Source organism: Humulus lupulus, chromosome 6, assembly GCF_963169125.1.
Source record: "Humulus lupulus chromosome 6, drHumLupu1.1, whole genome shotgun sequence".
NCBI classification, from domain to species: Eukaryota; Viridiplantae; Streptophyta; class Magnoliopsida; order Rosales; family Cannabaceae; genus Humulus; species Humulus lupulus.
In genome coordinates this window covers 131450886-131472459 of record NC_084798.1, presented here as the reverse complement: position 1 = coordinate 131472459, position 21574 = coordinate 131450886, and positions in this window count along the sequence as shown.

Genomic DNA, 21574 nt, shown 5'->3' with positions numbered 1-21574 from the left:
AAGTAACGGCTCTAAGGAAGTAGGGCGTTACAAATATCATTTGGTAAAATTAATTTAATTAGTTTTACAACCCAATTGAAAAATATTGATTTTGATAAAAATACAATTTTAAAAATAGTGAGTGGGAGAGGGAATTATGAGAATAAGTGCCATGGTCTCCATTATTAATTTAACACTGAGAAGCATAGGAAGGGCCTCGTGTCGCCTCTGTTTATGGCCTCCCTGAGGAAAGACTTTCGAATATGTTTATTTTATCTCAAGGTTTACTTCTCATAAGAGAATAAGATTAGTGATGTATTTTAAGTTTGACTGACCCTAAGGCACACTATTGAGTTGAGTCATTGATCGAAAAATAATGGGCTCCACTACGAAGATGTATTTAGGCTTTCGAGCACGACTAGTGCAGCTTGACCAAACTAACGATAATTCATAAGTCACAAGAGAAAAAGGAGTTAATAAGTTTTCACTTATGGAGTTGAGATTTGTCTCAAGATTAATTTGTGATTAGTCTAACCTACCCTATGGTGGTCCATTAATTTTCAAATTAATCTATCGTGGACTGGTAACTTTTTTTTTGTGTTATTTTATGTATTGAATTCATGCATCATATTTATTATTCAAAATATAAACTGATATTTATTATATGCATTAATTCATTATATTTTATTTATTTAGCAATATGTCCAATCCAAACCCTATAACAGCTTTACTTGCTAATGAGAAATTGACTAGTGATAACTACATGAAATGGAAATCAAACATGAACATTGTTTTTATATGTGAAAACCACATGTTTTTCCTAATGAGTAATGTTCTAAGGTTCCTGCTCTCACTGTTGCCAAAACAGATAGAGAGAAGTATGACAATTGGATCTTATCTAACAATAAGACCAAATTTTATATGCTTGCTAGTATGAGCGATGTGCTCAGAAAGAAGTTTGAAACTGTTGAAATAGCCTATGAGATTTGGGAATCTCTACAAGGCATGTTTGGCCAACAATTTGATAAGTGCAGACATGATGCTACCACAAGCTTCATGAGCATGAAAATGAAGAAATTTTTTGATGTCAGAGAACATGTCCTAGACATGATCAACATATTGCATGATGCATAAATCCATGGTGCGACCATGGATGAGAGAACTCAAGTGTGATATTTTAATCTCTCACACCAGCTTTTGCGGCATTCACTACCAACTATGTTATGAACAAGGTTGAGTACAACATGACCCAACTGCTGAATGAGTTGAAAACTTTTGAATCTCTAAACAAAAGTTCCACTAAAGTTGAGGAGGAAAATGTTGTTGAATCCAATCCTTCCACTTCATATGGTAATTCAAAGAAGAGGAAGGGTAGCTAAGGAAAGGACAAGAAAAAGGACAAACAACCAGAGAATACCAACAAGTCTTCCAAGAAGAATAATTCAGCAAAGGACTCCAAAAAGAAGGCACTAAAAGGAGCATGCTTTCATTGTGGAGTTGAGGGTCATTGGAAAATGAATTTTCCTAAGTATCTGGTTGAACTAAAAGACAAAAAGAAGGGTAAATTTGATTGCTTGTTTTAGAATCTTGTTTAGTGGAAGGTAATTTTTCATCTTGGATAGTTGATTCAGGAGCCATTAATCATGTTTGTTTTTCTTCGCAATGTCTTAGTACTTCGAGGAAGCTAGGTCATGGAGAGGTGACCATGAGAGTTAGAATGGGATAGGAGATTTCTGCAGCTGAATTTGGAAAAGCTTGCCTAGTTTTTTATAATAATAAATTTATTTTGTTGGACAATGTTTATTTTATTCCTAGATTTACAAGAAATTTGATTTCCTTATCAAAATTGCAAGAACAAGGTTCTAATATTTCTTTTCATAATACTTCGATTGTTATTTAAAAATATGATTTTGACATTTGTTTGCAAAGTCTGAAGGTGGACTTTACAAGTTAGAGTCCAATGTCGAGCATGTTTATAATTCTGAATTATTTAAAACTGCAAATCCTAGATCTATTCAAAGACAAAAGACATATTCTGATAGTGAAGCATATCTGTGGCATTTCAGATTGGGACATATTGGTCTAGACAAAATTAACAGACTAATGAAGGATGGTCATTTAAGAGAACTATCTATTGGTTCTCTCCCAGTCTGTGAATCCTGCCAAGAAGGCAAAATGACCAAGAGACATTTCTCTGCTAAAGGTTCAAAAGCCCCAGAACAACTTCAACATGTACATACGAACATTTTGTTAGGAAAATATAAATTGTCTCAATGGAAATGGTAAGACAATATTACAACTCTATGCAAAATATTACAATAGACAAGGATTGATTAAATAAAGTGTTACAACTCTATAACTGAAAATACAAATAAAAGGAGAAGGAGATGTAAGATGATAGAAATAGAAAGTACAACTCTATTACATAAGGATACAAGTAAACTAGAAGTGTTTGAACAAAGGAAATAAAAGGATTACAACTCTTAAACAAAAGTTCAAGTAAATAGAATAAGAAGAAAAGAAGAAAGAGCAATAAAAGAAAATAAGAACAAGAACCAAAACAATAAACTCTCACTCACACAACCAAAGTGAAGAGTGTTGGGGATCACCAACTTGAACAAGGTTTGAAACCTTTGTCCAAAAGCTTATTTCCCCCTAACTCAAGCACTAAGGGATCTCTCACAGATTATAGGAAATGATTTCTGGAATAATCAAGCCCCAAGGTGTTTCTAGCCAAGTGCTCTAATGGATAGAAATGTTGTGTCTTTCAAGTGAGCTATAGGATCCTATTTATAGAGTTTAGAGACACCCTTTGAATTTCAAATTCCACCAACCCCCATGGCTGTTACCGATGTTTAAATGGATTAATATGGAATTAAAAATGAGATTTGGGAGTTATTTGGGTTTTTTGAGCCATTCAACAAAGATTGAAAAAACTAAAAAATTGGTCAGCTTTGGCCTGTGGCCGCGGCCACCGACCAATTTCAGCACAAAAAATGTGTTGTTTTTCCAAACGGGTCCAAACCCTCCCAAATGATTTTGTAACTCCCAAAACACATTATTGGGATTAAAATCATATCTCTAACAGCCATATCACATATGACTTTATGAAATTCATCTCAATATTGTGTAACAACAATTTTACACAATAAAGGGTAATATTTGGAAGTAACAAATTTGTAACACCAAATGTGTTACATTATTTGGATATATCTCATATATCTAAATATTGTAACTCTCTATTATATGTTACAATATGTGACACACTTTGTCACATTTATTTAATCTAAAACATTATATTATAATATAATATAAAATTACATTATATTATAAAATAATATAACATTCCCCCACTAGATTAAATAGTTTATCTATTGTAACACTTATTTAATCAATCATTATATTTTGAAATATAACATATCCCCCATTTGATTAAATAAGAACTCTCTCTTATAGGAGTCATTGCATTAGTGCATAAAGCAAAGTGTTTTTCAACTTGAACTTTACTATAGTGTAATTATCACAAAATTTGTCGAAAATTAGGTTGCACCAGGCATTGAACCATTTTTTCATGATGACAAATCAGTGATAACACACACACCTTTGCGATGTTCACTTGAGACCTCTATGTCTCGCTTTGCACCGTTAATGGCCATGTGCACTTTCCATTCAAGGGCGTTCTTGAGAATACTCCCAATTCTCATGAGAGGCAGCACCACCCGTAGGTCCATATAGGTAGAATTCTTACAGTATTTCGTTACCAAAATACTTGTCTTTACAAGACTGAATTCTATTAAAAAACCTTTCGGTTTTAACCCTCCACTTGGTAACACACAAGTACTCAATATCTCAGATGGGACTTGTTTTGAGTACAACTAATATTCACTTGATTGACTTGTTGTTACCTATTGAACCTAACACTAGTTGAATAACTAGTGTTAAGATAGGTTACCATCAATCGTGAATCTCTTTAGGGAGTTTAAGTCCCATCCCTCGTGATGATGCAGCCACTAAATCCCTCGTTAGTGGCTTAGTGAATGGATCCGCCAGATTTTCACTTGTTCTCACATAGGATATTGAGATGACTCCTCTTTGAATCAATTCTCTTACATATCCATGTCTTAGACTAATATGTCTAGACTTCCCATTATACACTCCGCTGTATGCTCTAGCCAATGTCGCTTGGCTATCACAATGTATCGATATAGTAGATACATTAACTTTGATTAGGGGAATCTCTATCAACAGATCCCTTAACCATTCAGCCTCTTTGCCGGCAGCAACTAGAGCTATGAACTCTGCTTCCATAGTGGAATGAGATATAGAGGTTTGTTTCTTGGAACCCCAAGAAATTGCACCTCCACCAAGTGTAAATACCCAACCAGTTGTGGACAAGTTGTCCCCAAGATTGGAAATCCAACTTGCATCTGTATATCCTTCTAATATCGAAGGAAATTTGGAGTAGTGAAGGCTTAGTCCTTTGGTTTTCTTGAGATAACCTAGGACTCTTCCAATTGCCTTCCAGTGATCCATACTTGGATTACTTGTAAAGCTACTAAGTTTACTTACCGCAATTGCTATATCAGGTCTAGTACACTGCGCAGCGTACATTAGACTCCTTATAGCACTAGCATACTCCAATTGAGTCACCGCTCTTCCTTCATTCTTCTCTAGTTTTACACTATGATCGAATGGAGTATTGGCATCTTTAACCTTGAGATGGTAAAATTTGTTCAATACTTTCTCAACATAGTGGGCTTGCCCTAACGCAAAACCCCCACTATGTTTCTTTACTTTGATACCGAGTATGGTATCAACTTCTCCAAGATCTTTCATCATGAAGGTTGGTGATAGAAACCTCTTCGTTTCTTCTATCCCTTTCATGCTATTACTTAGAATAAGCATGTCATCCACATATAAGCAAACAATGATCACATATCCCTTACAAGTTTTGGAATACAAACACTTGTCTCCTTTGTTATGTCTAAACCCATTAGACATGATGGCTTGATCAAATTTCTCATGCCATTGCTTAGGAGCTTGTTTCAATCCATATAAGGATTTTACAAGTCTGCAAACTTTATGTTCATATTTTAGTAGGACAAACCCTTCGGGTTGTTCCATATAGACCTCCTCATTGAGGTCACCATTAAGGAATGTCGTTTTGACATCCATTTGATGAGCATACAAGTAGTGTATAGAAGCTAAAGCGACCAAAATTCTTATGGAAGTTATTCTTGCAACAGGCGCATAAGTATCGAAATAATCGATACCCTCTTTTTGCCTAAACCCTTTAGTTGCTAATCTAGCTTTAAAGGTTTGGATAGTGCCGTCAGTGTGGTATTTTCTCCTAAATACCAACTTACACCCAATTGGCTTAGACCCTGGTGGGAGGTCTACCAATTCCCAAGTGTTATTGGAAAGAATGGAATCCATCTCATCATTGATGGCTTCTTTCCAAAATGCACTATCTCTCGATTGCATAGCTTCTCTATAAGTCTTAGGATCATCCTCAACGAGAAGTACAATAGGAATTTTCCTAATGACTTCCTCTCTATTTCCTTCTACCATGTAGAATGAAATTCGTTGAGAATCTATCTCATCCATTACTAGACTTTTATGATTTTTAAGCCTTTGACTTCTTCTAGGTTCAAAGGGTTGCTTTACATCCTTTTGAGAATTTTCTTCTCGAGAATCAACTTTGGGTGTAGAAGCTTGAGAATTGTTCTCATATAACAAATTCTCCTTTAGAGATTTTGAAGCTTGAGAATTGTTGTTGCATAACATGTTCTCAAAGAATTCAACTTCTCTAGATTTAATCACAATATTAGACTCTAAGTCTAATAGCCTATAAGCTTTACTATTGTTGGCATAACCAACAAAAGCACACTTTATGGCTCTTGAACCTAACTTTGTTCTATTAGGTTCATTTTTCTTGCAATATGCAAGACACCCCCACACTTTGAAGTACCCTATGTTGGGTTTTCTTCCTTTCCATAACTCATATGGAGATATCTCATTTTTCTTCATTGGTATTCGATTAAGAATGTGACAAGGGGTTAAAAGCGCTTCACCCCATAAGTTGAAGTTCAACTTAGAAAACACCAACATAGAATTTATCATCTCTAGATAAGTCCTATTTTTCCTTTCGGCAACATCATTGTGTTGTGGTGTATAAGGTGCAGTGCACTCATAAATTATACCATTTTCTTCACAAAATGTATTGAATTCATTAGAGAATTACTCTCCTCCTCTATCACTTCTTAGCACCTTAATCTTTTTATTTAGTTCATTTTCAACTTCTAATTTATACAATTTAAAAATGTCAAAAGTTTCATCTTTATGCTTTAAAAGAAATACATAGGTATATCTACTAAAATCATCTATAAAAGTAAGAAAATACCTTTTACCACCTCTAGTTAAAACACCATTTAATTCACAAAGATCACTATGGATTAAATCTAGTAAATTAGATGATCTTTCTACACTAGGAAATGGTTTCTTAATCATTTTCTCCTTAACACATGTTTCACATTTACCATAGTTTTTAATATTGCATGAAATCATACCACATTTTACTACTCTTTTCATGGTTGAAAAACCTATATGCGATAGTCTAAGATGCCACAAAAATAAAGAATCATACTCAACAATATAGGCGGAATTAGCATTTTTATTGATAACATTGAAAGTTACATCATTGGTGCACAATTTAACCATTCCCTCACAAGAGTACCATTTTCCCAAGAATACATTTGATTTGGTAAGTATAAGTTTACCGGACTCAAAAACGGCTTTAATGCCGAGCTTGCCAAGCAAATCACCACTTACCAAGTTTCTACTCATTTCGGGAACATAAAGTACATTCACTAATGTAACTTTCTTGCCGGAGGTGAAGTAGACTTCAATAGTACCTTTGCCAAGTACCTTGGATTTTCCCTCATTGCCCATTTGTATCTCATGGTTGCCCTTTGACTCTTCAAAGGTCTTGAACAATGATTTGTCATAGGTGACATGGACGGTGGCACATGTATCATACCACCACCCTTTCACCTTGCCTTGGACCGCATTCACCTCACTAAGGGTAGCAACTATGTTTTCCTCTTAAGTTGCGTTCACCTTAGGTCCTTGTTGGTCTTTTCTATGCCTAGACTCTCTAGCATAGTGACCCTTTTTCCCACACACAAAGCAAGGACCTTTCTCGCCCTTAAACTTGTTTGGGTTGGTTTTTGGACCCAAAGGTTACTCATTACCCTTTTTCCCTTTGTTTTTGGGATGTTTTGGTTGTGACACCGCATTTGCTTTGGAAGTCTCTCCATTAGATCCCTCCACAAGTTTATCTCTACATATCGATTCCTCTTCGATTCGAATATGTTTTTGGATTTCCTCCAAAGAATAATCCTGATTTTTATGAAGGATTCTTTTCCTATAGCTCTTCCAAGTTGGTGGTAATTTAGCCACTATAGCACCAACTTGAAAGGCCTCGGGAAGCTCAATCTTTAGCACTTTCAATTTGTTAACAATTATTTGCAATTCATGAATTTGAGGAAGAATAGGTTTATCACCAAAAAATTTGAAATCGAAGTATTGAGATATCAAAAACTTTTTGGTACCTTCCTCTTCCGCCTTAAACTTTTTCTCAAGTGCATCCCATATCGCCTTGCCCGATTTGGTCTCGGTGTAGAGGTCATAGAGCCTATCGGATAGGGCGTTGAGGATATGATCCCTACAAAGAAGGTTGTCCTCCTCCCTCTTCCTTCTCTTCTCCACCTCCTCGGGAGTGTCTTTGTTGGATGGCTCGGCTAGAGGTGCCAAGGATGACTCAAGGATGTAGGCGATTTTGAGAGTGATTAAAAGAAACCTCACCTTGTCTTGCCACCTAGTAAAATTGGATCCATCAAACCTATCCAACCTTACTAGGTCTTGGTTCATGATCTTGATGGTTTCCCCTTCCATTGAAACAAAAAGGGTTAAGCTTTTGAATGTTAGGAAAATATAAATTGTCTCAATGGATATGGTAAGAAAATATTACAACTCTATGCAGAATATTACAATAGACAAGAATTGATTAAATAAAGTGTTACAACTCTATAACTGAAAATACAAATAAAAGGAGAAGGAGATGTAAGATGATAGAAATAGAAAGTACAACTTTATTACAAAAGGATACAAGTAACTAGAAGTGTTTGAACAAAGGAAATAAAAGGATTACAACTCTTAAACAAAAGTACAAGTAAATAGAATAAGAAGAAAAGAAGAAAGAGCAACAAAAGAAAATAAGAACAAGAACCAAAACAATAAACTCTCACTCACACAACCAAAGTGAAGAGTGTTGGGGATCACCAACTTGAACAAGGTTTGAAACCTTTGTCCAAAAGCTTATTTCCCCCTAACTCAAGCACTAAGGGATCTCTCACAGATTATAGGAAATGCTTTCTGGAATAATCAAGCCCCAAGGTGTTTCTAGCCAAGTGCTCTAATGGATAGAAATGTTGTGTCTTTCAAGTGAGCTATAGGCTCCTATTTATAGAGTTTAGAGACATCCTTTGAATTTCAGATTCCCCCAACCCCCATGGCTGTTACTAATGTTTACTTGGATTAATATGGAATTAAAAATGAGATTTGGGAGTTATTTGGGTTTTTTGAGCCGTTCAACAAAGATTGAAAAAACTGAAAAATTGGTCAGTTTTGGCCTGTGGCCGCGGCCAGAGACATTAGTTGCCGCGGCCACTGGTCTCTCTCCCACAGGCCGCGGCCACTGATTGTTGGTGGCCGCAGCCACCGACCAATTTCAGCACAAAAAATGTGCTGTTTTTCCAAACGGTTCCAAACCCTCCCAAATAATTTTGTAACTCCCAAAACACATTATTAAGGTTAAAATCATATCTCTAACAGCCATATCACATATGGCTTTATGAAATTCATCTCAATATTTTGGAACAACAATTTTACACAATAAAGGGTAATATTTGGAAGTTACAAATTTGTAACACCAAATATGTTACATTATTTGGATATATCTCATATATCTAAATATTGTAACTCTCTATTATATGTTACAATATGTGACACTTTGTCACATTTATTTATTCTAAAACATTATATTATAAAATAATATAACACGTTTGTGGTCCACTAAATGTCCAAGATAGAGGAGGTTATGAATATTTCGTCACTTTGATTGACAATTATTCAAGATATGGTTACCTACACTAAATGCAAAGGAAATCTGAGACCTATGATAAGTTTAGCGAATTTTGAGCAGAAGCTTAAATGCAATTAGGTAGATCACTAAAGTAATTCGACCGGATCAAGGTGGAGAGTACTCAGAATATGAATTTGAAGCCCATTTGCGTGAGCATGGAATTCAATCCTAACTCACTACACCTGGAATGCCACAATAAAATGGTGTTTCAGAAAGGCGAAACATAACCTTATTTGATATGGTTAGATCGATGATTAGTTTCTCATCATTGCCTTTGACATTCTGGGTGTTGTCCATATTTTCACCTCCAACACGTGGTAACCCCCAGTGGCTGGCTCGGACGTTCATGAACATCATTCGGGCATGTTTCTACCTGAGGCCTCTAGTCAGAGTAGGGGTCCTCCTAGGTGAGATGTTGCCTCTAACAGTGGGTCGTTGGTGCATGAGTAGATTACTCTCTGAGGTTTGTCCTCAGAGATGGAGGATCTCCAGCTCGAACAATTAAGGCGAGGGCTCTCGTCTCCCAATTATCTCATAGGTCTGAGGTTCTAATTCTCAGACCTAAGGTAAAGTGCAACGTGTCAACAAATGCAGGTTTTCATAGCCGGAAGATCATCTGACAACCTTGATGGGTGATCCATCAACAGCGTTATCGAGTGTACGACTCGACAATTTGCACTCCCACGACACCGCTTGACATGGAGGTAATTACAGCACGTCCTAATAGTAACGAGGGCATGTTCCCTATAAAGTATGTGTTTTTCTGCAGTGGGCCCCACAAATCTCGCTTGGCCTGTGGTCTCTATTCAATGCAGCCAAAAGCATTGAATTGGTATTAATCCCCCAATAATGGGAATAATGTGTATTAATTGTCTAATGATTAGTATTAATGAGTCCCAGCCTCTATAAATAGAGTTGGGAGTCTCATTGTAAAGGGTTCGGTTTTTTAGAGAGAAAACACCCTGTACTCAGAGCAATCTAAACACTGCTTGAGAATACACCATTGGAGTTTGCCATGATAAGCTTCCAATCCTCTTAATACCAGAGACTCGTGAACTAGGGTTCTTTTATAACTTGAAACGCGTAAAAATCTTTGTGTTCTTATTGCTTATTTCTTTAATCTCTCTTCTTAAGGTTGATAGTGAAAAAGTCAGTCAACACTAGGGTTATGCAATAAAATGTGCTCTATACATACTCAATGTTGTTCCATCTAAGTCTGTTTAGAAAACACCATTGAAATTATGGAATGGTACTAAACCTAGTTTATGCCATTTTCGTATATGGGGTTGTCCTGCACACGTGCTTAAGGAAAGACTGGGAAGTTGGAACCACGCACTGAAGTATGCATGTTTGTATGATATTCAAAATAAACAAAAGGTGGTATATTTTATAGTCCTAAAGATAACAAAACGTTTGTATCTATAAATGCAACTTTTCTAGAGCATGACTATATAAATAACCATAAACCTCAAAGTAAAGTCTTACTTAAGGAAATGGTCTCAAATAAACAAGACCAATCCCTAGTAGTGGCAAGAGAAAAACGGCCAGAGGATATTGCCAGTTCTAGTCAGAACAATAGAGAGCTTCGTCGTAGTGGGAGGGTTGGTAAACATCCAGTACGCTATGAACATGAAGTTTAGATGCTTGCGTCTGACACAAACAAAGATGATCTATTGACTTATAGAGATGCAATGGAAGATTTTGACAAAGAAAAATGGTTAAACGCCATTGACCTTGAAATGGAATCAATGTATTCCAATTCAGTCTCGAATCTTGAAGATCCACCTGAGAATGTTAAACCTATTGGTTGCAAATGGATATTCAAGAAGAAAAGAGGAGTAGATGGGAAAGTAAAGACTTTCAAAGCAAGGCTAGTAGCAAAGGGCTAGACACAGAAAGAAGGATTTGATTATGAAGAAACTTTTTCACCTGTGGCCATGCGCAAATCTATTTGCATACTCTTGTCCATAGCTGCATGCATGGATTATAAGATTTGGAAAATGGACATTAAAACAGCTTTTCTTAACGGCTGTCTTGACGAAACCATTTACATGTCTCAACCAGAAGGGTTCAAAGTTAAAGGTCAATAGCAAAAAGTTTGCAAGCTTCTTAAGTCTATTTATGGACTTAAACAAGCTTCAAGATCTTGGAATCTTAGATTAGATGATTGGTTTTGAACATAACATTGATGAACCTTATGTTTACAAACAAATCAAAGATAAGATTGTGGTATTCCTCATTCTTTGCGTTGATGATATTGTACTCATTGGGAATGACATAGAAACATTATCAAAAGTAAAGAAATGGTTAGTTGAGCAATTCCAAATGCAAGACTTGGGAAAAGCAAAATATGTTTTGGGAATTCATATCTATAGAGATCGAAAGAACAAAATTTGGCACTATCTCAATCAACTTATATTGATAAAGTGCTAGAACGCTTTGGTATGCAAAACTCAAAGAAAGGAACTATGCTTACCTGATCAGGAGTTAAATTGTCTAAAGAACAATGTCCACAAACACCTCAGGAAAAGGAAGACATGAGACAATATCCATATACCTTTGCAGTAGGCAGTCTAATGTATGCAATTGTATGTATTAGACTTGACATCTGTTATGCAGTAGGGATAGCCAGTCGTTATCAATCCAATCTTGGATGGAGTCATTGGTGAACATTAAAGAATATTCTCAAGTATCTTAGACATACTGGAGATTACAAGCTTGTGTATTCAGGTGGAGACCTTAACCCTACTAGATATACTTATTCTAATTTTCAATTAGACAAAGAGAGTTGAAAGTCAACATCTGGATCATTTTTCACACTTGGAGGAGACGTTGTAGTTTGGAGAAGTATTAAACAATTTAGTATTGCAGACTCCACCATGGAAGCCGAATACATAGCAACTTGTGAAGCAGCTAAAGAGGCGGTGTGGCTCAATAAGTTCCATATTGATATGGAAGTTGTTCCAGGCATGGATCAGCCACTTGTTCTGTGCTGTGATAATAGTGGGACAGTAGCTAATTCAAAGGAACCCATAATTCACAAGAGGGGAAAGCACATCGAGAGGAAATATCACTTGATCCGAGAGATAGTCAACCGAGGAGATGTTGATGTCTTGAAGATTGCCTCTGAAGATAATCTTGCATATCCGTTCACAAAGATTTCATCTATTAACTCTTTTCAGGGTCATGTAAGAAGCATGGGGTTAAGGGAAATGCCTCATTTTCTTTAGGGAAAGTGGGAGATTGTTGGAAATTGTTCCCTTAAAGCAATTGTAGTTGACAATAGTTTTAATGAAATAAATGAATAAATTGAATTATTGTATATATGCAGCTTATGTACTATATTATTGATAATAATATTAAGTAAATATCAAAAAGTTCCCCAGTTCATCTATGTGGTCTCAATCTCATATTGGTATGAGATGATCGAGATTGAGATAATGAACTTAAATAGTTGGCAGTAAAATAAAGTTATAGAATCTTTAGATTAATTACTGCTAGTACGGTCCACTAGTATTATGAATACATATGACCTAGATCAGGGTTACTAGTGTAGTAGGACACTTTAGTGGAGGTTGTATGCATGCTAAGAGTATGTAGAACTGGACAAGATGTGATTTAAAAATACTTGTTTGAATACCATTTCGTAGTATTGTAAAACACATCAACTGATGATCATATGTTTTAAGGTATTAATGGTGGACCAAGTAAGGGACATGACAAGAAGCCTGCTGTTGCTACTGAGGACGCTCCTAGAGAAGCTAACTTAGCTTCATCCTCGAAGAGCAATAAGAGGAATAATAATAATAACAAGAAGGGCAAGGCTAAACCTACTGCAAAACTAGCTGGAGGTGCTGCAAAACCTGCTGGGGAAAAACTTTCTTCTAACAAAACCAAAGGAGCATGCTTCCACTGCAAGGAGACTGGGCATTGGAGAAAAGACTGCCCAACTCTCAAGGCTAGAGGAACTCAAGGTAATCGTCAATCTTTTGTCTTGGATGCATGTGTTTTGGAAGATGATAATTCTGTATGGATTATAGATTCTGGATCCACTAACCATGTGTGCACTTCTTTGGAGCTACTTAGCAATTGGACGCTAGTAAAGGAAGGCGGGCTGAAGCTTTGAGTAAAAAATGGAGCGTTCGTGAATGTTGAAGAAAGAGGACAGGCTCGTCTAAATTTTGGAAATAAATATTTTGTTTTAAATAAAGTTTATTTTATTCCAAACTTTAATCATAATTTAATTTCAGTTTCTTTATTACATCAACAATATTTTGCCGAACTTTCACAAGTTTTAATATATCAATTTCATTGAATGGATATGAATTGTGTGTTGGATTTATGGAAAACGGGCTATACCATTCATGACCTATTGAACCCTCCGCTTTTAATAATGAGTTATTTAAGGTAGCTAGATCTCGGACCGTCAAACGACAAAAGATCGATAACGATAACATGATGTATCTTTGGCATCTTCGACTTGGTCATATTAACTATGATAGGATCAAAAGACTAACAAAGGTTGGGCCTTTGTGGGAACTCACTGTTGGGAATAGTGCCCTTAAAGTAATTGTATTTGACAAATGTTTTAAATGAAATAAATAATTAAATTGAATTATTATATATAGAATATGTCCGACATTATATGACAATATTAAGTGAATATCATAAAATTCCAAAATTTATCGATGTTGTCTTAATCACATATTGGTATGGGAGGATCGAGATTAAGATAATAAACTTAAATAGTTCGCAATAAGATAAAGTTATGGAATCTTTAGATTAATTACTTCTAGTACGGTCCACTAGTATTATGAATACATGTGACCCAGATTAGGGTTACTAGTGTAGTAGGACACTTTAGTGGAGGTAGTTTGCATGCTTAGAGTATGTAGAACTGGACCAGATGTGATTTAAAAATAGTTGTTTAAATACCATTTCGTAGTATTGTAAAACACATCAACTGATGATCATATACAAATAGATCTTAATCCTGAAGTTACTATGAACTCCTGTATATGTCATTTGATCCTTTTATTCATGCGTTACGGTTTGTCAGAATGATCAAGCTAAGAACTATTATTTTGGGGACTAAATGATGTATATGGATGGGGACAAAGATTAAAATATATGGAGTCTATACCTTCTTATAGATTGAATGATGATTCCTTGTTGGGTTGGCTTTTGGAACTGAAAAGGTTATTGACATCAAATACATAATCAGATTATAAATTAACCTTCACTAGTAAAGTTGATGGTACACTAGGAATCAAGATATAATTAAAAGGGTAGGCGGTAATTTAATTCCCACTTAATTAAGAATAATCAATAGAGGATTAATTTGTATGTAATCATTATATCAATGGACAGTTTATGGTTACAATAAAGTACTCAGTGAATATATGTCTTTAATTCTCAAGAGTTCAATCTCATATCTCTAGTGGAATAATCATGAGATTAATAAATATGATTATTAAATGAAAGAGTTTTGGTTAATAATATTTTATTTATTGAAGCTTGGAATTATTGGTCCATAGGTCCCCGGGAAACTCTATCAACACTAATCAAGGTAAGAGTTGATACAATGGTCAAACTGTGAATGAGCTATTTGAGAGAATATTTATTCTTCAGGATAAATGTGCAATTATATGATAATTGAAGCTGCACAATTTAATATTGCACTTGTTCAATTTTCAAAATTGAGTAGAAATAGAAGAAATTGATTTTAATCAATTAATTTATTTTAGTGTGAATAGATAAATATGGATAGTCAAAATTAGTTTTGATTTTTATATTTATTTTATTAATAATAAGATGATAATGGAAATTCAAATTTTGAATTTTGAAATTTAAGTTGTTATATTTTCCTTAAAAAGATGATACCTTATTTGAATTTCTAATTATTAATTAATTAAAATAAAAAACACATGAAAAATCAAAACCCATTTTCAGGGATATTGCCACACGCATAGGGCTTGGACTGCTCTATGGATGTAGCACTACTGATGTGATCAGTTACTTTTTTTTTTTTTAATTAATTAATAAAACATTTAAAAATGAGTTTTAAAATGGAATGTAAGACTTTGTCTTTCATCATTAGTATTATTATTAAAGTTGATTATTTTTTATTTATTGTTATTATTATGACAATAATGTCTATATATTCTATATGATAGAAAATAGAAAAACAAGTTTTTACAGAGAAGAAAAATTGTCATCTTTTTCACAAAAGAAAAACTCTTTCTCTCTAGCCTATAATCAAGAGTCTCATGTGTTGACAATACTTTTGATTCACAAAATTGATTCTTCTTCTCCATTTGTTTACCCACATCTTGAGGTGTACAGAACGTTTTGGAAGATCTAGGTGTTAGTACTCTAGCGAGGATAGGAAGATCGAAATATATATGAAAAGTTTCAAGGATTCTTGATAGTCTACAAGAGGTAAATCATTTTGTATTATTTTTACATATACATATTATATATTGATTAACATATTGCATACTAAAAGATCATCATATAAAGTTGTTTATATGAAAAAAAAAATTGTTGTATACAATACTACCATTACCGTAATTTCCACTGCGCACTAGGAACTGTTCCTAACAGTTATGACAATAAGTCTCATGGTCTCCATTATTGGTTGAACACTGAGAGGCATAGGAAGGGTCTCGTGTCGCTTCCATTTGCGACCTCCTAAGGAAAGGCTTCCAAATATGTTTATTTTATCTCAAGGTTGACTTCTCTTATGAGAATAAAATTAATGATGTATTTCATGTTTGTCTAACCCTAAGGCACGCTCTTGAGTTAAGTCGTTAATCGAAAAATAATGGGTTACACTCCGTAGGTTTATCAAGGCTTTCGAGCACGACTCGTACATCTTGACTAAACTAGCAGCAATTCATAAGTCAAAAGAGAAAAAGGCATTTTTCAGTTTTCAATTATTAAATTGAGATTCGTCTTAAAATTAATTTGGAGTTAGTCTGACCTACCCCTAGGCTTGTCCATTAATTTTCAAATTAATTTATGGTGGATTAGTATTTAATTTGTTTTGTGTGTGTTTTTATATGTTGCATTCATGCATCATATTTACTTTTCCAAATAATATCAGGTATTTATTATATGCTTCAGTTCATTATATTTATTTATTTCCAACAACAATGGTTAATTCTCTTAATTCTAATCAAGTACTTGAAAACTTGGGAATCGACACACACCCCACTGATAGAATCTTGGAAAGGATTTCATTTAGTCTTAACCGCATAAGAAGATGGTATAGAGGAATTCACATAGTACTTGGAACACAGAACTTGTACGGAGCGATCTTTGATCCACCTTCAGAGGTTCCAAGCTTTTCATCCAGCTTTGATGAACATGAAAAATAATGTGAATGGATGACATTGAATCACCTTACACATCAATGCATGTTATTGACCATGCATGGCAACATTAAAGAAAGATATATGGTTATTGAAACTGCATACGAGATGTGGGCCTTGATAGATAGTGATACTCTGGCATATGCTCAACCTTTAAGATACGGGGTAAATTCGATTAACTCAAAACTCTTCTTTACTAATTTGAATGGTTGATTCAAATTATGCCACTAATATTATTTTTCATTTGTTCTTCTTTTCATGGAAGCATAATTCTTTTGAGAAAAAGAGTAATGGCATTGAAACCAAAGCAAAGAAGAAGTGATGGAGATGATTTAATCAAGAAAAGATTAGTTTAGAAATTTATTTTGTTTACATTAAAACAATTTAAATTTTTTAGTCATTTTCAAATAGTTGATTTTCATTATGAAAGAAACTAATAAGTTCTTTTTTTAAATTGGTTCTATAATTCTTTCTAGAAACTTTATTTTAGATTCCTTTATTGATGAGTGAACAAGTTTAATATTTCTTTTAAATAATAAATTTGGTTGTTATTTTTGAAATATATTTGTTCTTCCCATTTCATCAAATATGAATTATTCATTATTGTGCACATCATAGATTTAATAAATATGACATATTATTCCGACAACAAGAAAGTGAAACATATATGTGAATTATTTTTTAGAATGGTTTATAATTAAATAGATATATAAAAAAAAAAAAAAGGCAGTCTTTTATTATAACCATTTATTGGTTCTCTCCCTGTTTATATAGTCTATTAACTAAAGTTAACCAAAAGAGCTTTCTCTAATAAAGGCTCAAAAAATGACAAAATTGTTTAGCTAATACATAGAGATGTATGCTGAACATTTTGAATGTTCAAAGCTAAAAGAGATAATGAATATTAAGTCAAATATTGATTGACATTTATTTAAGATATGTTTACCTTTGTTGAATGCAAGAGAAATTTCTAGAAATTTTCATGCAACATTCAAAGTAAAGTCACTTAAGACATTTTTTATCTGATCAAAAGCAAGTCTAAACTCGAATTTTGAATTTAAGTAATTTGCATCTAAACTTGGAATTCAAACCCAACTCACATACTACTAGAATGCTAAGCAGCATTAATATTTTGAAAATTGAATGTAATCATAACAGATAAGATTAAATAAATGATGAGTGATCATTATTGTCTTTATTATTTCTATAATTTTGACACTTATTATACTCTGTACATGTTTGATTGTACATCATCAAAGACATAAAAGTTAGGATTCACAAGTAGTTATGTGAATAATTGAATGCTTTCCATGAAGTCATTTAGTGAAACAATTTAATAATCATAAAGAGACATCAAAAGTGTTTGTATCTCTTAAATGCTGCTTTAATGAAGCATGATTATTATAATCACTATATTTCTAGTTAACTTGTACTAGAAATAATGATTATAAGTCAAGTAAGTGAGTTACTGATAATTAACAATGATAAAACCAAAGAATATCACAAATTTTGTAAGGCTTTATTATAGTGGGAGCGTTAGTTAGTAACTACTCCGTTACCAACATAAAGTTCAGTTGGTTGTGTCTAACACATTCTAACTATGTTTTATTCACATACTATTATGCAATGAAAGATTCTAACTGAGAACAATGGTTGAAACACTATAAATCTAGAAATGGAATTTGGAATTCCTATGAAATCTAGATTCTTGAACATCCAACAAAAGTTCATTAAACTTCAATTTGCAACATGATATTCAAGATGAAGAGGAGAATAGAGGAAAGTATAGATTGTTCAAAGTAAGGTTAATAGTCAAAGGCTATAAACAGAAAGAAGAAATTTATTACTCGAAATAAATACCTTCTACTGTAACCAAGTTTAAATATGTTTACATACTCTTATCCATTACTTTTTGCATGGATTATGAGATTTATTAAAATGGATGTCTAAATAGTCTTTTCTGAATGGCTGACATGACAAAACAATTTGAAGATCTCAACCAGAAAGATTCTAAATAAAAGATCAAAAAATTTTTTTTTGCAAGGCTTCTTAAATCAACCATTGGATTTTAACGAGTCATCAGATCTTAAATATCTTGGATTTAATCAAAAATTCTATTGTAATTCTTATTCTTCATGTTGATAACATTCTGATCATTGGGAATGATGTAGAGAAATTATCAAAAGTAAAGAAATGGTTAACTGAACATTTCTAAATATTTGATTTGGAAAAGCCAAATAAGTTCTATACATTGAAATATTTAGAGATTGAAAGAACAATCTTTTGGTACTGTCTCAAGCAACTTATATAGATAAGAAATCTTCCCGGTTAGGAGGGTGTATTATCTAAAGAATAATGTCCATTTATTCTTTTACAAGAAAAGAAGGATATGAGACAATATTCCTACAACTCAGTGTTGGATTGTTTAAAGTATTGAACGTTATGTGTTCAAATTAACATTTGTTAAACAGTGGGAATAGTCAGCAGTTGTCATTCCAAATTTGGATTGAATCATTGAATAATTATAGGGACTTGATTTTCTGAGTATCTTGAATATAATATAGATTATATGTTTATGTATTTAGGCAGTGACCTAAATTCCCAAAGGATGAACTAATTTTCAATCAGGTAGAAATCTTCAAAGATTGCTATCAGAATCAGTTTCTATAACTATGACGGAAACACATTAATCTGGAAATGTGTTGGACATTTCAGAATTGTAAATTCCACCATAAAAGTCGAAATGTAACAGCTACTAAGCAGTTAAATAGGCAATTTGATTTAGTTGAGTTCTTTACCATTCTGGAAAGGGTTTCAGACATGAATAAGCTACTAGTACCTTTTTGCGAAAGCAATGGAGACATTTATTCTAGAATAATTGAGAAATCATGAGAGAAGAAAGCACATGAAATGAAGTAACATTTAATTAGAGACAATTTTACATAACTGATGTAACGATCTTGAAGATAGCTTCAAAACAGTTTCTTACAAAACTGTTTACAAAAATTTTGTTAGAAAGATTCGTTTAGGATAATGTGAGTGACACATTGAGAGAGATGCCTCAATTTGCTTTAGGGCAGTGGGAGATTGTTGGGAATAGTTCCCTTAAAGCAATTGTTGATGACAAATGTTTTAAATGAAATAAATAAATAATTGAATTGAATTATTATTCATATATATAGACTATGTGAGAAATTATGTTGATAATATTATTTAAATATCAAAAAATTCTAAAATTCATCTATGTGGTCTTAATCTCATATTGATATGAGAGGATCGAGATTGAGATAATGAACTTGAAACAGTTCGCAGTAAAATAAAGTTATGGAATCTTTAGATTAATTAATACTAGTACGGTTCTCTAGTATTATGAATACAAGTGACCTAGATCCGGGCCACTAATGTACTAGGACACTTTAGTGAATGTACTTTATATATAGTGATATATAGAACTGAACCAGATGTGATTTCTTAATACTTGTTTAAACACTGTTTCATAGTATTAATCAAACACATCAAATGGCTTAGTGAAATGTCCTATTTATAGAGTTCTGAAATAACACTCTATCTTACTTCCCAAGTGTTTAGAAAATCTTGGATTTGAAAGATTTTAACCCTAAAACCCTAATGTTTCTCTCTAGAACAAACTTAGCAGCTTGGAGGCTCTAAAAAAAATGCTTGAATGATGAAGAAAATGGCTTAGTGAAAGGTCCTATTTATAGAGTTCTAGGAGTGAAACTAACTCCTTTTAAAATGAATAAATAATTGAATAAAAATTGAATTTTCTGCACAACAGATGCCCAGAACTCGGTCAAAAATGTTCAAGAGAAAGTCCAAGTTGTTGAGGGCTATTTCTAGCTTGGATTCCACGGATTTTCAAAAATTCAAAAGGGAGCCGATATATCGCCCCTATAGGAGATATATCGCCTGCCCCATAATCTGGAGCCTCCGTGGTTTCGTTCGTGCTAAGTTTACATGTTTTCCTTATCAATCATAGGCGATATATCGGCCCATATAGCTGCGATATATCGGCATACACATATATATCAAACACGTTTTTGCACACTTTCAGCACACTTGAATTTTTTTAAACCACTTTGACTGGGTAAAATGTGATCCTAATAGCTGAGTAAACATACATGTGACAAGTGTCACATTCTTAATTATTCTATCAAAACCTTAGGTTATAATAAATATCATTTCTAGGACCAACTATATTAATCAAACCTTATGTTAAAATTAATATTTCTAAACTATAGGCTAAACTTATAAAATCCATAACTATCTCTATGAGTTTCCAACTAAATCCCGGCTTGAACCAATAACCACGAAAATTAAAATACTACAGCACAAGCTACTACTATCTAGCTAAGTAAAATTATGAGACGCTACAATTCTCCCTTACTTAAAAGAACTTCGTCCCTGAAATTTTCTTACCAATCAATTCCGGATACCGTGCTCGAATGTCTTCCTCCAATTCCCATGTTGCCTCATGTTCTTTACTATTTCTCCATAAGACCTTGGCTATTGGAATACTCTTAGACCGTAATTTCTTCATCCCCTTCTCTAGGATGCTAATTCGTCGTTCCTCGTAACTCAAGTTTTTCTGAAGTGCTAACATATCATACTTGAGAACGTGGGATGGGTCTGACATATATCTATGCATCAACGAGATATGAAACACATTGTGGCTATCTGCTAAAGCTAGTGGTAGGGATAATCTATATGCTACTGGTCCCACCTTTTCCAATATCTGAAAAGGACATATAAACTGGGGAAATTTTTTGCCTTTCCTCACAAACTGCTTCACTCCTTTCATGGGAGATATTCATAAGAAGACTTGATCTCCGACTTTGAATTCCACATCTCGTCGCTTGGCATCCGCATAACTCTTTTGTCGACATTGAGCAGTGAGCATACATTTTCTAATAAGCTCCACTGCGTCTTGAGCCTCTTTAATAGATTCGGGTTGTCTTTCTCCTACCTCGTCCCAACGTAACGGTGATTGGCATTT